The 13,662-nt window shown below is 30.1% G+C and overlaps 1 protein-coding gene across 3 annotated transcripts in view; it reads right to left on the bottom strand.

Annotated features, from left to right (window-relative positions):
* LOC129962721 (uncharacterized) overlaps positions 1–13,662 on the bottom strand; it is a 191,985-nt gene that overhangs the window by 120,082 nt on the left and 58,241 nt on the right. Inside the window, exon 1 of one of the 3 annotated variants that reach the window (XM_056076667.1) lies at positions 10,511–10,529. The exons of the other annotated variants lie outside the window; for them this stretch is intronic. The gene's annotated coding sequence lies outside the window, so the exon portion shown is untranslated. Of the gene's footprint in view, positions 1–10,510; positions 10,530–13,662 lie in introns of those variants that run through there. 3 annotated transcript variants of the gene reach the window in all.

The raw sequence follows: 13,662 nt of genomic DNA, 5'->3' as shown, positions 1-13,662 counted from the left end.
ATTTTCAAAAAACGGCCATTCAAATAAAAAAGCGTGCTTAGTGAAAGATTTTTTAAAAAATTAACTCAGACAATTTTGTTTGCGGCAGAATCAAAAAGGTATATCATAAATAAGTAGCAAATGCCCATTAAAAGACAAAAAAAAAATGGCATATAAATTATATTCCAAGCAAATTTGTGATGTGGCTGATACAAAAAAGTTAAATTTTTGTATACAGAAATTTAAAAAACTTGGAACAATCCGAATGAAATCACTACAGATCTTCTGTATTAAAGCATTTTGAAGTTCAATCAGTGTTTTAAATAAATTAATTTCTGTGATAAGACATTAAGCTTGATAGAGATAAAAGGGATAATAGCATCCAGCATTTATTTTCAGCCAAGTTCAAAGATATGACACATGGAATAAGATTTCCGTCAAGAATTTTTGAACAATTTTTCAACTATATTTTAATTTTATCTCTTTCAACGAACGTATGTCCATACAAAAATCAAGAAATTATCTTTAGATAACATATTTTCTATTCTAAAAGGATCTCGTTTGTCTTATCTCATTGGTTTCTGCATTTTTAAGCATTTGGCAGACACGAACCGATCACTGCGAAGACCACACAGGAAATCAACCATGCATCAGCAATCTTGTATTTTGAAGACTGATACTACCGCAGCTCTCGTAGTTTACAAGCATTCAAATACAAATTTGTATTTTCACTTTCAGTATTGTTTTTATCAAAAAAGAAAATTTCATTAGAAATGCGATCAATCACAAAGTATTGTTTCGCCATTTTTCAAAACTCTGAATATATATGCAGTCAATTAGAAGTTAAAGCAAGTAAACACATGATGTTGATATGGGATCGGAAAAAAAAACCATCTTTGGTAATGAAATTTCACTCGATACGGATAAAGAAAGATTAAAGTTATTCCAAATAAATATTCGCGTCCCTTTTTTCTTACAAAAAATGCAAATGTCAGATCTCAGCAGAATCCAAATTTTTGGCCTCTGGGCAGATGAAAACAAATACATAGGATTATATCTTGACACAAAATTAACCTTTAATAGCCATAATAAAGAGGCCCTTACCAAAGCCACATATACGAAAGTTACATTAATTACTCGATAGAGTAAGCTGTCGAATAGATTTAAGATTCTGCTCTATAAATCAAAAATAAGACCTCTCATGACATAAAGTGTTCAAATTGGGGGTTTCACTTCTGCCAGTAACGTTAAGAAGTTGGAAGTATTCCTATACAAACAACTGACACAAATAGTGAATACTACTTGGCACGCGAGGAGGAAAATAATTCATGAAGATTTCCAAATTGTACCGTTTCAGACTTAATCAAAAGAACATCAAAAAATTTTTTAAAAAAACTTACCACCGATTCACAATGAGTTAATACAACGATTAGCATCTGACCCTACTGTTCTTAGTTATAGAAAAAGAATTAGATCTGCAATGGACCATATATCTACATTAATTTCCTGTCCCTTAAAAAGGCGAGAATAAATCCGTTGCCAATCAGGAGGATTCAAGTTCTCAAATCTTTTTCCTGCTTAGGTCCTAAATAACTACAAGCGAAAACTTCTGATAAATTAACTAAATAGTCAAAATAAATAAAAATTATAAAATTAGTCTTTAAATTAGCAAAGTACTTTAGTCCTTACATACATTCCACACTATTTAATAGTAACTTTAAAAAATTTAGCTGAAATTGGACGTTAGAACTTGATGCACACATCTTAATTATACAAAATTATTTAAACCTTTTTTCAAGCTTACAAATTAAATATCCTATTTCCAACTTAGAATGTAGAAGTGTTTATAACCGAATTTGTCATGTCGCGGAATTCCAAAACATCATCTTGCCTTATAACAGAGAACTTCAGTACGTTGAAAAGCTCCTATTCATTCTAATCCTTAAATAGGTATTCACTAAGGGAGCTTTGTCTATCGGATATAGTCTTTTTCTCAAAAAGACCATCTCCGATAGCGCCATATCTTTAAGATGTTTCTTAGAAACAAAGTATAAGAAAATGTGTCACCCCTCCTCCCACCCCCCCCTTTTTTTTTTGGTAAATTTTCACAAAACGATATAAATGTTAACTTGATGGTATGACTTTTGCCTTCGGGACAGATGCGTACAGGTCATCAAACTACAATCGTCTTTTGACAATCGATTGTATTCTGATAAAAAACCGGATCATCTATTCGTGTGTATATGAAAAGAATAATTAAAAGAGACAGCATGTTAGATGCACTAATTTCAAAATACGATCTTTCAATCAAAATTGTAAATCAGAGCCAAAATTTCAATAGAATCGGTGAAGTGCATAACATAACACCACTTCATGCCCCTGTAACTATAACATACTGGTTATTTAAACAGTGCAATGAGCATAAAGTGGAAGAGATATCTAAAGACGCTGTACTATCCCATCGCTGTGACTATCGCCACAATTGTCCGATGTCTGACATGTATTGATTAAAATTTGATAAGGAAATTTTAATATTAAATAAACAATACCGAGAACAACGAGATGGTTGAGATTCAAATGAGAAATAGGAATTGCTTTGTAAATAAACTGCAAAGAGAAACTGAAAACTTATACTATTCTACATAAACAGACATACGATTTGTTTCTGATAACAAAATTCTGGAAATAATAATAATTCGGTGAAGGGCAGATGTACATACTCAATATACATACCCATTTCTCTTGATTATATTACAAAGTTAAATAGGAAAAATCTAGTTTCTAGAAACCTATATGATGAAAAACATGAAAAGGTTTGAGCAAGGAACGTGGAAGGAAGAATATTTGTTAGTTTTAAATCCAGTTTTCACAATCAACACACCACGTCAATGGAGTGATGGTACTCATTTTTTTTTGCCCACCTTTATTTGGACTGGTCATTCACGGTGACTCACACAAGTTCTCGCCAAACCCTAAAGGCGAACACATTGCTTTACACCGCAATTTTTCTTCCTCCACGCACCCTAAAATCTACTTCTCTACCTGCATTCAGTAAACGCTCAATCCAAATAGCATGATAAAAATGGTGCCAGAATATTATCAAGAGTTGGATATCCGATCTTCCAGTCCACACCAGGCTACAACTGATCGATATTTTGTATTGAAGATAGAATTTGGAATGAAATCACTTCATTGGTGTGGTTGAGAGTGAAAGTAAAGGTCCGGATTAACAGACATTATGAGTATGAAATTCCGTAACTTAACCAGGGTGAGATATTCGATTGGTATCCTGGCAGCATAAATTGAATGCTTTAAATTACAACTTTCAACATAAGCCAAAGGCTCTAAATGCCTCTTACTGAAAATACAGAAGTATTTAATAAAACTGATCACGCTGATGAATTCCGAAAATAAGAATGCACTTATTAGATAACGAAACTGATTGTTATCTGCAAAATTACGAAAACATTTTGCTCACTGTATATTATTTTAGAAAAAGATATTCAATGAATTTCACATGCACACATTTCGAAACTGCTCCCTTAACACTGAAAAATCTTTTTTCACAAATAATTCAAAAATTAAATCCCGTGCATTGTATTTCTATTTCTTTAAATATATATATACCAGAGTAAGTTATACGATTTCCTAAGAATTTTGAATTTGGAAATTACGCAGTTTGGGATGGATAAAAAAAATCCATCTAATTCGAACTAAATTATCAGTGCAACAAAACATAAGGAAACTTTGATTTCAAAATATTAGCATTTAGCTATATTTCACTTTTAGATAAAAAGAAAAAAGATTGTCCGATAAAATAATCTGCACAAAACATATCTCGTATATTTCGAAAAGAGATAACATAACAGTCAAGGTAAGCATGTGAAATATCAGTGGGAAAAGGCAGGGAACATACAAATTATTATGGTATAATTCGTAGAAAATCCATTGTTTTAAAATCTATTAGCAGAAAAACTATTTCCAAAAAATGTGTATCAATTTATCAATTTTGAAACAGCCAAGAAGTCAAAGGTTAAGAAATATGTCCCTACGAGAGAGAGAGAGATGATTCTATGATCTCGATTTTCGCTGTATTAGACACTTTTTTCGTTCTTTTTCACGTGTATGTGAATATCGTGTCATTTCTGTCTGTATTATTTTAATTCAGTCTGCGAGTAATCCGAATTTGTGTTATTATTAAATGTAAACATCCCCTCCTTTCATCTTTCCTCTCACCTCTATTATGACGAATTAAACCCATCCTAACGCATGCGCGAAAGCGTGGAGGGTTTTAGAATCCGCTGTCAAACAATAACTGTGGCATGATTTGATCATATAAAACAGTTTTGTGACAGTTCATGGCATCTTGAATATTAAAATTGCTGATATCTGATTTCAGAAACCTACGAAGTTTTTTCATAGCCCATTTTACAATTTTTGCTCATTAATATACTTTTAAAATTCGGAGAATGAGAAAAAAAAATTATATTGAAAAAACAAGTACAGTGGATGGCGCTTGTAATGATCAGTGTGGTTAATTCCACCGAAAAAAAGTAAAATAAAAGAAGCTAATCAATTACTTCTCAGGCATTTAACTATGTGCATCGTTATATACAGATATCTGCATTCCAATAGTACTTAAAACTAGAGCTAGAACCAGTCAAATGACTGATTGATCTTTTGTAGAAATATGTCGATATCGACCTCTGGTAATTCTAATATTAATAATATAACGTAATGTAAAAGCCCATCGTAATCATGTGGCTATACTCCCCTAGCTTTCGATCCTTCTTTTCTTTTCTTTGCTCGCTAATGCATGCTTCACAGAGAATGTTACATGTGATAAAGCGAGGGAGAGATCTTACGGAGTTTTAATAAACACTTCGGGTCCAAGAAGTGATCACTATATCTAAAACATCGGCACAACTAAAATAACTTAAAAATACAATTTTGGAAGAACGCAAGGGCATTCAAAAAAGTAGACTACAAGACATCAATGACATTATTCATTCATTTAAACATTTTACAGAACTGAAAAAATATCGAATTCGCGCAAATTTAAATTTTAAAGTTTTCTTTTAAAAAGTTATCGAAAGTATTTTTCTTTCTTTGAGTTATCATTGAATAAACCGTTCATAATAATGTTCAACAAAAGATTCAGCCCGCTATTGGGATGATCATAATATCTTCAGTCTTCTGGTGAAACAATGGTCCATTCACAATGTTCGTCCTGTCTCTCATTTTATCACCGCACTTTATCTTCAATGGGCTTTCCACGACCCCTCCTTCCCACATCATTTTCGTTACATGTCAAATTGTCATTCTTCCGGACTACAGATTAAGAATCACTCCCACATTTTAGCAATGAATTCAGCAGTAGTTGCCAAATTTTCAACATATCCACAGCCTTCTGCTGACCTGGTCTGTTGAGATGATCATACTCTTTCAATAGGTTGCATTTTTTTTTTTTTTTTTTTTTATGCTCAACATGCAACATTTATTCATCGCAAATCTGATAATGCTTTCAAGTTATAGCCATTAGTTCACTGAATGAAAGAAACATTAAGCGTATTAATATACAGCAAAACATTGCAAAGGACAAAAGGAGAGGATTAAATCGGCGGAGATAAAGATCTACAGAATAATCACACTGTTATTTTTCTATTTATTTTGTTTTTGACCCTACCGCTGGCCTTTTATTTTCTAATTGATCATCGAAATTGATCACTACAAGCAAATTGTTGATCACTAGAACCGAAGGATTTTGTATGTACTTTGATGCAGGAGATCAGTCTCATACCATTTTGACCCCTACAACCAAATGATAGTTATGTTCGTGATCATTACAAGCGGTGATAATTGCATAATTGCGTAGAGTTTAATTAAATAGAGCCATAATATTTCATTGATCTTTTCAAATGCAACAGGAAAATGTATGCACTAGCGAAAGACTATTAAACTAAAGTACATATTAATGAGAAAAACGAATAATTTTGTACACATTATTCTTAAAATAAGTTTTAGTAGCACATGAAAAAATGATTTGATAAAAAAGACTAAAAGGATAAATGAGTCCGAATAAAGAATACTATTAGGGTGTAAATGCTATTATACACAATGTATGCATTTAAAATAAACATGTAAGTTGTAAAACTTTTGTATCTAATAAGCGTATTAATATACAGCATAAGCAACAAAACTCAATTCACTTTTTACAAACGAGTTTTTAGGACAATAAAAAAAAACCCTATCTTTTAAAATATACTTTAATGTGTTCTTTGAGTTTGTTGTCAATATAAGAACAAATAACTCTATGCATTATTTGTAAGAAATAATTACTTTTTCAGCAACTTGATTTTTGATTTTGATGACTTAACATTGTTGGCAATCTCGGAAATACAAAGAGGTACATTAAAGTAGATTTTAACCTTTTATATTATATATTATATACTTCTGAAACAGAAATTTGTAAAATGTTATGGAATCGCGTTCTACGATTATAAGTATTGATATCATCATCACTCTCTAATACTAAACCTCCACATCGAGTTGAATGTCTAAGTTCAGGCACTAATTCTTCTAATCCAATAGACATGCAATGATGCTCTTTGTTCAAGATTGCACAAGTTATTACTTAACTCGTTCTCCAGAAATCTTCCCTTTCATCTTTTCTGTACATAATCATTTACATTACTATCTTTAAAACACCTGTAAGGATTTCCAGCAAATAACGAAATTTATAATGTATAATAAAAATTTTTATCATTCTTGCCAGAATTCAATTTTTTAAGCAGCGAGCTTATTTTGTCCAGTGGGATGTTACTTGAAGATTAAAAGCATGTCCAAGTTATATAATTCAAATCGATAATAAATCAAATTAAAAATATTAATTGATTTATTGAATTTAAATATTTTATTATTAAACTCTAAACTGCAGCAGCACAATAAAGGAAGAGGACCTTAAAAATTTTACATGTAATTATAACTTAGTCCAATAAACTCTGATTTCATCATAATAGATTTCATAACTGGTACACGAAGATTGTGACCAGATTCTATTACTTAAAAGATCAATATTGAAAAAAAAAAAAATACATAAAATTTATAAACGCTAAAATTACGGACACTTTACTGCCAAATCTGACAATTTCAACAAAAATTCACGGGAAGTAACAAAACAAATACTTAGATCTATATGTAATGATATTTCTTAATTTTATTTAAATCTGATTTCCTAATTTTGAACTTAAATTAGTCCATGTTAACTTCATTCTAAAATTTTCTCTAATTTTCTGATCCAATTCCAACTTTTTTATTTAATTACTTTTAACACGCGCTTAACAAAATTGCTGAATCCGTTCAGAAACAAATTGATAAAAATTCTTTACACATGCACACCTTTTTTAAAAAAATACCCATGATTCCCTTGCCTAACCAGACATAGGGCAAAGAAATCCCTATCAGAATCTTATAGCAAAATCACCAAGGGGAAACATTTAGTCAGTTTGCTCTCATATCGCGATGTAAACAAACATCAATTTGATCATCGCTTCGTTCTTGTACATAATTGGCATGGCGGAATAAATCGAAGTAAAAATTTGAAAACTTTCTTCTTTTGAGCCAAGCTTCTACAAAATTATGTTTACACATATACTTTACTGATTGTAAATTCAATAATTAGCAAAATATAATAAATGAATTGAGTAATCCACATGAATCAAATTTTTATAACAACCGTTAATTAACACTTTGCCGCCCGCTCGTCTAGTCGCGATTTTTTTTTTTTTTTTTTTTTTTTTTTTTTTTTATGGCGTCGGTAAGAATGAATGGTTCAGATCATTTTAGTTATCATAAGATCAGATAGCTTTCGCGGGACACCAAAGTATTAGTATTAAAAATCTTTTAATCCATATACTATAAAATTATTTATTTAATGCAAAATATTTCTGTAATATAAGAAAACAGATTTCTAGTAATGATTACATATTAGTATCGATCTAGAATGAATTTATTGTCCGAGATATAAATTACATTATCGACAAAATTTGAAATCCCTGATGTAAACATTATTTATTAATTAATAAATTCCAAGACATTTCAATGTTTCTTTTCTTTGTATTTATCAAGCATTTGTAATCAGAGTTAATATTTAAACATTTTCTTTGATTTTACATTCATTTTAATCATTTCTAGAATACTGATTATAATATCCCCTTCTGTGAATTATACACAACAACAAACTGATGCAACTAATAATTATTAGTTGAATTACTAGTAAACTTTCAATTATAGCAACATAAAATCCCTTGCTTTCGCACACTTCTTTGAACTTCATTAATTTTGTTTAGATTAAACGTCAATTTTGATGTTACACAATAGTTACAGTACTTTTTAATTTATTTTATTTTTTAATTATTTATTTATTTTGTAAATACAAAAAAAGTCCATCATTTCTAGCAATATTTTAATTTTTTTTTCTTTATTTCTTATGTTTAAATGAATTAAAAAAAGAGTTTATTTTAACTCAACAGGAATAGAACATATTTCAACAGATTTTATTGTAAAAAAGAACTTTTAAACTATGAGTTCTAATCCCAAGGACGAATAATATAATTTAATTATAATAATTCAAAGAAATTATAATTTTTCCATATCGAAAACTATAGCAGTGAATTCTTTATTTAAATTCTTCAACATTTACTTTCCCAATTAGTTTTGATTATAATAGTGATTAGAAACATTTCATTAAAATTTTACGACTAAACGTCTAATTATCCTCAATTTTTTTTTCCTACTTTGTTTTCGTAATTATATCCCAAATAAAACTCGGCGAAAAAAATATAGCATCATTTTAGCCTTAAACTGATAATCTGAACCCATGTCATAGATACAAATCTAAATACTCCGTTTCTGCGGGGTTTTTTTTTTTTCTCCTCCAGTCAATTTTATAATATATCTCGTGTATAATCATCAATTGACTTCATTATTTATATAAAACTCATCTCCCTAATTAATCCTAATTCATAAGTTAAGCAATGGCATAATTCTTGGGCCCAGAAAGTGTTGCAAGTGTACTTTCTTTATAATTTCAATAAAACTCGCATAGATTTGAGCCATGGAATTTGTGGTATTATTTAATCAAATATAATATAACTAGTTTCACATTTTTTTTAAAACACGATGAAATTTTCTGACATACACACTTTCAAGTAAACCTTCAAAATGAAACACTTTCCGCCACACATTTATTAAAGGTGATCTTCTTTATCTTCTTTAATTGAAAATAAAAGAATAATAAGAAAACGAAGGGAGTGAGGGAAACAAACTTTTTTCCCCCTTCAATGACAAAAATAAAGTGCGGCGTAATTTAAAAGAACAGCTTCCTGGAGATTTCTGACATTTTATTACGACGTTGCAAGAACTTTGTGTGAACATCTCCAATTTCAACCACAAATTACCATGCACTGATGAAGACGGAATTTCCAGAAACCATTCATATGACAAATTTATGAACGCATAATGCGAAAGAGAATATTAGTGTTTTTCAAAATTTTGCGAATGTGAATTCAATATGAAAAAAAGAATCGGAATTTTCAATTCAAAGGCACAAAAAAGAAATACAATTTCGAATGCAGTGTTCTACATTATGTATATATATTGTACAATAACAAACATCCTCATTTCAGATTATTTCTTTATGGAGGAGCCTTAAATTAAAGTACTTTTAAAATTCATTTGATGAAAGTACACAGAGGACTTAATTCTTTATTTCACCCTTTTTAATTAAATATTAAACGCGCCGATTTTATATGAAGAATAGTTGATTTTCGATTTTTTTTATTAGCATCTGCTAATATCTCTTAACGTGCATTCTTAACATTTCTCTTAACGTGCATTTCCTCGTTAAGAGAAATGAGAATTTACATTTGAAATAAATGTCTTTCTAAATTCCTGTCTCTCTAAATTTTTTTTGTTATTATAAAGGAATTATTTATTAAAAGCAACATGAGAAACTGACGCATTTATGAATATAGTAATATTTGTATAATTTGGCAATTACTTAGTATTAAAATTTCATGATCATCGAGTATTAATCTTCAAACTAAAATAAAATTTTTGTTTTAAAGAAAATATCGAAAACTTTGTTACATAAAAATTTAATGCAAAACATTTTTGCCATGTATCATTAGCTAAGATATCTCAAATTTTTTTCTAGGCTCAAATATTTTACGATCTAAAGAAAATAAAATGAACAAATGATGAATTAATAATATGCAAATAAAAAATTATTATTTCATTAAAATGTTTTAAAATATAAATTTTCATATTTATTTCCCCTTTTTAAAGATAATTCGATTTTATTTTAAATAATAAAATTCTCTTTTCTCAGGTTCGCCTCGAATCGAGATTCTCATAATAAATTAATTTTGAGCCCATCCATATTATATATATGTATATTGGGTAAAGTTATTTCATGGAAATTATTTTGAAGTTAAATTAAAACATATTGCAACAAACACAACGTTTTTACCTGAAAAAAGAAAACTCTCCCAATTCTCCCACGAATTGACTTCGGATACTCTTCAACTCAAACCGAAAGCACTCTCTAAAAAAATCTGACACAAACCCAAGACCTTACGGGCTTAAATAAACATTCTCATTATGAGTGAAGGCCCATTTTGATTGGCTGTAGAGTTTTGAAAAAAGGCCGCTATTAGTGGTCATAACCGGCGAATGCGCGGTGCCTAAGGTTTGGTTACGAGTGGGCTTGAACGAAGCGTTCAAAATCCGTTTCATCATCTGGGATTGACGTTTGTTTGACTCCAGATAATAGATTTGACAGAGAAAAGGAAACAGCCTTGATTGTTTGTTCTCTCCCATTAAATAACACGGACACAAAAGAAGCTTTTTATTTGGATTGTTGTAGTCCCTTATGGAAAGCGTTGCGGTACTGGGAAAGGGTTTTACAATCCATTACGTTTGCACCGTATCACGTCCGCCTGTTTCAGGCTCGTCAAGCAATAGTTCTTCGATATTTTTTACTGTAATGAAGAAAAACAGATACCTGTACTGAAATAAGGCGTAACGGATGAAATAAATAGTTAGCAACGATTCAAATTCCATAAACAAACAGTCATTTTCATATTGAACTTACGCCAGAAAATAGAGTAGACTTAATGGATTTTTCAAAGAAATTTCATCACATTTTGACATATTTATTGAAATGCTCACAATAATTATAACAATTAAAATCGAACACTACTAAATAAAACCGATCAGTATACCTTTGCCCAAATGTTCCAACTGTTAATTAGAAAAATAATTAAAAATTCCGTCACATACTGCTTTTATCGCAAATCTACTTATTACATACAATAGTAAAACCAGAGAAACTAAATTAATGTCTGTTCACTAGCTCGTTGAAAAAGGTGTGTCCTCACACCTACAGTTGACAAAATGTTTATTTGTACACTTCAATTTTGGAATATTATAGCAAAATAAAATAAGGTAACTAAGTTAAAATTGCAGAAATATATTCTAGTGAGGTAAAATAATAATAAAATATCAACAAAAAAACAATCACATAAACTTTAGTTGATTAATGAATAAAACTTTATAAAAACTATACAAAAAGAGTATTTGTACACTTACTTAGTGACAAATTTTAAGCATAATTATAATTATTTTATAGAAATTTAATACTTTGTATGCATTCCATTGGCTTTTACAATTGCTTCAAAACATCTTGGCATTGATTCTATTAACTTTTTTTGGTTTCTTGATCTATTTCTTCCCAAGCTTCCATGAATGCTTCTTTCAAACTATTTTTACTTGTAATTTTTTTTTTTTTCGGACTTGAGCATCCAATAGCATCTACAAATTTTCAATTGGATTTATAACCCGGGATTGTGGTGGAGTTTCAAGGCGTCTTGGCGCATTATAAAGCAACCATGTTTTAGTAACTATCGCAGTGTGTTTTGGATCGTTATCTTGTTGGAATAAGAAAGTGTCACCGATACCCAATTTTCTAGCACTGTCTAATAAGTTATGCCGCAACACATCAATGTAACCTAAAGCTGTCATTTTTGTGTCAATAAAGTGTAATTTTCCAACACCGCCATGAGCTACACAGCCCCAAACCATAACATTTCCATAACCATATTTCAGGGTCTGAAGTACATTTTTACTATTAAGGGTTGTTTTATTTTTTTGCCAGATTTTTCGGATACTATGGGGTGAAAAAATTTCAAACTTACTCTCATCTGAAAAAATAACCTTTTTCCAGAAGTCCATCGGGTTGTCTTTGTATTTCATAGCAAATTCTAGACGCTTCTTTCTATTTACTTCAGATATCATTGGTTTTTTTCTCGGTGTTCTGCCTTTTAAACCAGCACTATGTAACACATTTCTTATTGTTTGAGCGGTCACTCTAATGTTAGAAGATGCGAGAAGGTCATCTGCAATTTTCTGAGCAGAAATTTGTGGTTTTCTAATAGCTGCTTTAACAATACTTCGTTTATTTCTTGAAGTTAATTTACTCGGGCCGCCTGGCCTGCGTTCATTTTCAACGCGTCCAGTATTTTTATATTTTCTTACGATGTAACCAATAGTTGTAAAGGGTAACTTAACCGTCTTTTGAATTTCGCGATAAGATTTTCCATTTTTAATAAGGTTAACAATATGAGTTCTCATGTCTAAAGAGACTTCTTTTGATTTCGTGGCCATTTCTCACCTTTTCTCTGCGAGTGACCTTCACTGTTAAAAAAGATAACCTTCAATGTTTAAAGATACAAACTATCCAAAAAATTAACTATAATGTGAAAAATTACATGAAATGATAGTAATACTTACCGGAGATATAGGTGTACAAATATACTTTTTGCAAGAAATTTTCCAAGTTTGTAAGATTTAGATTTTATTTTCAATTATTTCAAAATATTTTTTTCGTTTACTTAGAAATAAACAACAAACTCACGCTCACACGTAGCAATGAATAAAATAGCTGCTTATATGTTTCTAAAACTTAAAAAAAAAATGGTGTACAAATAATCATTTTGCCTACTGTATATATAATCCTCGGTATTTGGCTTTCTTTGTAGTCTTCCACGACTATCATTCTTAGTTCAATGTTGCACAAATGCGTAAAATTCAGAATTTTGAATTAAATTATTTTTTATTTTTAGTTTGTGTTGGGAGAAGTAGATTCTTGAGGGCGATCTAATTTAACGGTTTGTTTCTATATTCGTGCCGCACATATAATAAACAAACACAGACACAAAGAAACATTTCAGACTTTTGAGAGAACGTCCCCTTTGTTTGCATTAATATGAAATTAGAGAATTGGAAAAGGACGACACTGAGGCTTGAAATGATATAAATTCAAAAAGAAGGTGTGATTAATCCATAAAAGCTTTTAATTTCCATACTTCAAATAATATATGGGCCCCATAAAAGAAATTACTAAAAAAAGGCTCTCAAAAGAAGGAAATTTTCCAACCCAAATACTTTCCTGAATAGTTCCTGGATTTAAAAAAGCTAAGCTGAAAAGTTTATTTATAGAACCTGGTATCAAAATAATAACGAAGAAATAAAATATTGAGCTAAAAAAAAAATGAGAAACGAGATAAGGCTAGAAATCTTTTAAACTAGTAGCAAACTTTGTTGGAAATTAAGGATTTCCAA

The sequence above is a fragment of the Argiope bruennichi genome, chromosome 3 (genome assembly GCF_947563725.1).
Source record: "Argiope bruennichi chromosome 3, qqArgBrue1.1, whole genome shotgun sequence".
In the NCBI taxonomy this organism is placed as follows: domain Eukaryota; kingdom Metazoa; phylum Arthropoda; class Arachnida; order Araneae; family Araneidae; genus Argiope; species Argiope bruennichi.
Note: the sequence above shows the minus strand (reverse complement) of the source record. Positions and strands in the feature narration are given on the sequence as shown.